We start from the raw sequence: 6,507 nt of genomic DNA on the forward strand, positions 1-6,507 counted from the left end.
CGATCGTTTCGCCGAACACCTCCGCTCAGTCCGCAATAACCTACCTGACCTCCCGGTGGCTCAGCACTTCAACTCCCCCCTCCCATTCCCAATCCGACCTCTCTGTCCTGGGTCTCCTCCATTGCCAGAGTGAGCAACATAGGAAATTGGAGGAACAGCACCTCATATTCCGCCTGGGAAGCCTGCATCCGGCAGGCATGAACATTGAATTCTCCCAATTTTGTTAGCCCTTGCTGTTTCCTCCTCTTCCTTAGCCCTCGAGCTACCTCCTCCCATCCCCCCGCCCTCGGGCTCCTCCTCCCTTTTTTTTCCTTCCTTCTCCCTGCCGCCCCCCCACCAGTCTGTAGAAGGGTTTCGGCCCAAAACGTTACCTATCTCCTTCGCTCCATAGATTCTGCTGCACCCGCTGAGTTTCTCCAGCATTTTTGTGGACCATATGAAGTGATGGCTGACGTCAGGAGCCTGAGGATCCGCTGTAGTTTGAGTTCTTGGTTGAGGATGTTCTGCCCAACATACCCCCAGATTTGGCTATTGACGGCTGGCACGTTGAGCGAGGCGCAATTCTCTGGGTCCGAATACAGCTCTAGGGCCTCATTGACTAGCTGCTCTTGTAGAGGTTTGAAGGACAGGTAGTTAATGCTGGCCACCAGTTTTGGCTCTAACTGCTCGTGGAGTTGCCACGTAGCGATTCACCACACAGCAGCTCTTCCTGGTCCTGTACCCCAAGCGTACTCCCGACATCTTCGGCCAGTGACCCCTCTTCTTGACCAGCCCAGCCCTGGTCGCCAAAGCTGCCCTTGGTTGAGGGGGAAGCGATGGCCAGTGCGTTGTGAGGCCTGAACTCCCTTGGCGAGACTGCTCCAGCTCCCGAAGCAAGTCTCGTTGGCGCATTTGCTCCATGAGCCGCTCAATGCAGCTCAGGCGGCTGTCTCTGCCCCCCACTGATGGAACACTCCTGTTCCGTCGGAGTTGAACGGGGAGCGACCTTCTTTCCTTGTTTAGCCTTGTTCATTCTTGCCAAGGTTCCTCATGGAAAGTTGGTTAAGAAGGTTCAATTGTTGGGTATTAATGGTGGAGTAGCAAGATGGATTCAACAGTGGCTGAATGGGAGATGCCAGAGAGTAATGGTGGATGGTTGTTTGTCAGGTTGGAGGCCGGTGACTAGTGGGGTGCCACAGGGATCTGTGTTGCGTCCACTGTTGTTTGTCATGTACATCAATGATCTGGATGATGGTGTGGTAAATTGGATTAGTAAGTATGCAGATGATACTAAGATAGGTGGGGTTGTGGATAATGAAGTAGATTTTCAATGTCTACAGAGAGATTTATGCCAGTTGGAAGAGTGGGCTGAAAGATGGCAGATGGAGTTTAATGCTGATAAATGTGAGGTGCTACATCTTGGCAGGACAAATCAAAATAGGACGTACATGGTAAACGGTAGTGAATTGAAGAATGCAGTTGAACAGAGGGATCTAGGAATAACTGTGCACAGTTCCCTGAAAGTGGAATCTCATGTAGATAGGGTGGTAAAGAAAGCTTTTGGTGTGCTGGCCTTTATAAATCAGAGCATTGAGTATAGAAGTTGGGATGTAATGTGAAAATTGTACAAGGCATTGGTGAGGCCAATTCTGGAGTATGATGTACAATTTTGGTCACCTAATTATAGGAAGGATGTCAACAAAATAGAGAGAGTACAGAGGAGATTTACTAGAATGTTGCCTGGTTTTCAACAACTAAGTTACAGAGAAAGGTTGAACAAGTTAGGGCTTTATTCTTTGGAGCGCAGAAGGTTAAGGGGGGACTTGATAGAGGTCTTTAAAATGATGAAAGGGATAGACAGAGTTGACGTGGACAAGCTTTTCCCATTGAGAGTAGGGAAGATTCAAACAAGAGGACATGACTTGAGAATTAAGGGACAGAAGTTTAGGGTAACATGAGGGGGAACTTCTTTACTCAGAGAGTGGTGGCTGTGTGGAATAAGCTTCCAGTGGAAGTGGTGGAGGCAGGTTCAATTTTATCATTTAAAAATAAATTGGATAGGTATATGGACGGGAAAGGAATGGAGGGTTATGGTCTGTGTGCAGGTAGATGGGACTAGGGGAGAATGAGTGTTCGGCACGGACTAGAAGGGTCGAGATGGCCTGTTTCTGTGCTGTAATTGTTATATGGTTATTCTGTAGTGCATAAAGCAGAACCTCAGAGTAAGTACTTACCTGACGGTCCGTCTTTTTAAACTTCTAGCGGGAGCGCCTGTACTCACGTTTGTCGCTGTTGCATCTGCATGAACACTCATGGCGCGCATGCGTGCAGGACGGGGTCTTCACGTAGTCACTCACGTGACTCCAAAGTATAATTAATGCTATTCACAACTGAAGTTAAATAGTTTCCAGTAACACATATTCAAGCAGATGACTGTGTGATGTTTGAAATGTCTATGATAATGGCAAATGACAGAATCTGTTGTTTTGTAATAAATGGAACGGTCGATATTCTTGCCTGTTCATGCTGTAGTTGGTCCGATAGTTCAAACTAATATTCATTGCATCAGATCATGGCGGAGGTTGGACTTAGGAGGTCACCAATCAGCTGCATATGATCATCAAACTACTACAATTTTACAAAGTAAGTCCAATATTGAGAGCAAATTTCTCCTCAGTTCTGAATTTCACTCAAGGTAGAACCTCCAGTAAACATCTTCACAATCACTAGTTTTCCCCTCTGTCATTTGGTGTTCTCCAAGCCCAACCTCACAGAGTTGCACCAAGATCTTCACAGCCTAGAGATATAGACACGAGAGATACATTGTGTTCCAGGTGTACACTGGCCCTATCCCCGAACTCTATCCCCATTACATTGATGACTGCATCGATGCTAGAAAATATATCCACAATATGCAAACACAATCCATACCCAGAATTGTTTGGTCATGTTAGTGGAGTGGCACAAATTGACCCAGTTAGTCACCATCATAACTTGGAAATACATTGCTGGTCCTTCGTTATTTGTGGGGCCTACTCCTATCATTTACATCATTTACTAAACACATCCATCAGTGGTGGAATAAGGATGGTCACATCCTCATGGGTTAAAACTGGATGCCTAAACACTGAGGCCCACATCCAAAAACATAGATTTATCAGCAAAACATCTGGAGGGAATCACAACGTGCAGCTCATCATCAGCTCAGGAGTTAGTGTCGTCCTCATTGTGACAAGAAACCTAATCAGGCTCCTTCCTTAATCCGGGTTAACAACTCATTTCCCCCATATTGTGTGAATTCTGCAGAGAAATACAATTCATTTTTATTGCTGCTCAGCCTCTGTTTTAGATATTTTTCCCCAGTTCCTGAATTCATCTCATCTCCCCGTCCACCCCACACTGTCCGTCACTCTCACATTCTAAACGTAGAAACAAAGACAATAGGTGCAGGAGTAGAGGCCATTCGGCCCTTCGAGCCTGCACCATTCGCCATTCAATATGATCATGGCTGATCATCCAACTCAGTATCCTGTACCTGCCTTCTCTCCATATCCCCTGATCCGTTAAGCCACAAGGGCAACATCTAACTCGCTCGTAAATATAGCCAATGAACTGTGGCCTCAACTACCTTCTGTGGCAGAGAATTCCACAGATTCACCACTCTCTGTGTGTGAAAAAAAATGTTTTTCTCATCTCGGTCCTAAAATATTTCCCCCTTATCCTTAAACTGTGTGTGGCCCCTTGTTCTGGACTTCCACAACATCGGGAACAATCTTCCTGCATCTAGCCTGTCCAACCCCTTAAGAATTTTGTAAGTTTCTATAAGATCCCCACTCAAACTTCTAAATTCTAGCGAGTACAAGCCGAGTCTATCCAGTCTTTCTTCATATGAAAGTCCTGCCATCCCAGGAATCAGTCTGGTGAACCTTCTCTGTACTCCCTCAACTCCCTCCAGGGCCTAACACAGATCCTTCCTCTTTTACGCTGATGTTATCTCCCTTTACCCTTTACATTTAAAAGTAATTCTGTATAATTCTATTTATGTAATTTTTTTAAATACATGAGAACAGAACATGGGGCATGTGTGTTGAGGATGCATTTATTATAAGGATAGTAACTAACTATTGTATTGTTGGTGTCTTGACCAAAAAGCGTCATTTTAAATTATTGTTGCTTCTTCCCACTGATTAAAAAATATAATAATGGTGTTTCCCTCTAGTAAATGCTGCTCTTTATTCATTAAAACATATTTCAATCTCCAACCTGGTTTGGTGTTTCCGGGTTCCAAAACAGTGTTTGGATATTTAAAATAATTTATGCGATAAGACAATGTATTTTTGAATGTATGTAAGTGAAATCATGGTAAACAAATCTATTGTAGATGATGGTGATGTACCGTGTAGAATAGATAAGGGAGAAGATGTGGAGACACAAGAGTTTGTAGATTCTGGAAACACCAGCAAAGAGCAAACTGCTGGAGGGAATTTGTGGATCAGGAATCATCTGTGGAAGTAAATGGACAGATGACCATTCGCAACTGAAGAAGGGTCACGATACACAGGGTCATCTGTACATTTACCTCGACAGATGCTGCCTGACCCACTGAGTCCCTCCAGCAGATTGTTTTTGTTTGTTTCAGGGAGAACAAGTCGATGTGTCCAATTTTCAGAAGGTCTTTGAATTTTTAAATATGTGGATTAGGCAATATTAAACAGGCATGAATTGAAAATAATTTGGCAGACAGGAAACAGAGAGGAGACTTTGTTAGGGTGGCAGGTGGTGATGAATGATCCAGCATCAAGCCAGTTCTTGAGTCTGTTATTTTCAATGTTCATCAATGTTATTGACAAGGAAACAAATTGAATGTTTCTAAGTTTGATGACATGAAACTGAGAGTAAATAGGAGAAGCAAAGAGGATGCAAAGAGGTTTCCAGGTGATGTCAGTCAGTTGAGTTACTTGCCAAATATACACAGATGCAGCAGAGAGTCATAGAGCTGTAGAGCATGGAAATAGACACATCAACCCAACACACACATGCTGACCAAGATGTCCAACTGACCCCATCACAATAGGCTGTCCCTGGCCCATGTCTCTCCAAACATGTCTTTGTGCTCTCCTTACCGGAGAAAGGGTTTTTCAGCCACACATGTAATGCAGCCAAGGCTGACCAGACTGATTCCTGGAATGGCAGGACTAATGTGTAAGGAGAGGAGGAGCTGACTGAGCCAGTAGTCACTGGAGTCTGGAAGACTTAAGCATGACCTCTCTAAATTAAACAACATTCAAAGCAGAGCTAGACAGACTCGATACATAAAGATATTTCCAGTGACTGTAGGATCTGGAACAAGGGGTTTTGGACTCAAGATAAGGGGTGAAACATTTAGGGCTGAGACATTTCTTCATTGTGAATATGGTGAGCCATTGAAATTCACCGCACAGAAAATAGTAGATGGCAGATCACTGAATCTTGTTCAGTAGGGGATAGATTTATTTGACATAAAATGCATTAACATTTATCAGGAGAGAATTGGAATATGAGAATGTTTTGAATGATTGAACAGGCTCAAAGTGACAAATAATCCACCCCTGATTCTCTTTTGCATGTTTCAATAGGTTTTGGGATAGTTTGATGTTGTCTTTGTCCTTCACAATTCTGATGTTTATTTACACATTGTGAAATTTAGTCAGATAAAAAACGGGAAGTGAAACAGTCCACAGGTCAGAATATACGAATCATTGTGGTTAAATTGCAACAGATCTTCTTGCAGCTTTGACCATTGCTCTGAATTTTACATCATATCCTGAATCATTCAGAGCAATGGACAAAGCTGCAGGAAGAGCTCTCTTGCAATTTCACCACAATGATTCGTTTATTCTCAGCTCTGGGCTGATTCGCTTCCTATTTTTTACCTGAACTAAATTTCGAGTGTTTAGTAAATGATGTGTTTAGTAAATGATGTGTTTAGTAAATGACGTAAATGATAGGAGTAGGCCCCACAGATAATGAAGGATCAGCAATGTATTTCCAAGTTATGATGGTGAATAACTGGGTCAATTTGTGTCACTCCACTAACATGACCAAACAATTCTGGGTATGGATTGTGCTTAGTAGATAGGGTGGAAAAGAATGTGTATGGTATGCTTGCCTTCAATGCTAAAGCCATTGAACATCAGAGTCACGATGTCAGAATGCAGCTCTATAGGAATGGTAAACAAAAACAGTTGAACATTTTCCATTGTTTTAATGTTTCCACTAAATGTGGACACTTTCGTGCCATCCTGAATTATCCTGCAACTGATCCAATTGTGAATCACTTCACAGTCACCCACATTATTGTGCCCCCTGGTCATGTACATCACAGACTGTATAAGGATAGCAGGTTGTCTCTCCTTGAGGATGCTGGTGATATAGAAACCGCATTCTGTTTACTTGTTTCTAAAGACAAATCTTCAAATACATTATTTCTGTTCTGGTGCTGCCCATTGTGGGTCAAAGGCTGGATTATGGGGACAGGAATATTGGCCC

Source organism: Amblyraja radiata, unplaced genomic scaffold (assembly GCF_010909765.2).
Source record: "Amblyraja radiata isolate CabotCenter1 unplaced genomic scaffold, sAmbRad1.1.pri S91, whole genome shotgun sequence".
NCBI classification, from domain to species: domain Eukaryota; kingdom Metazoa; phylum Chordata; class Chondrichthyes; order Rajiformes; family Rajidae; genus Amblyraja; species Amblyraja radiata.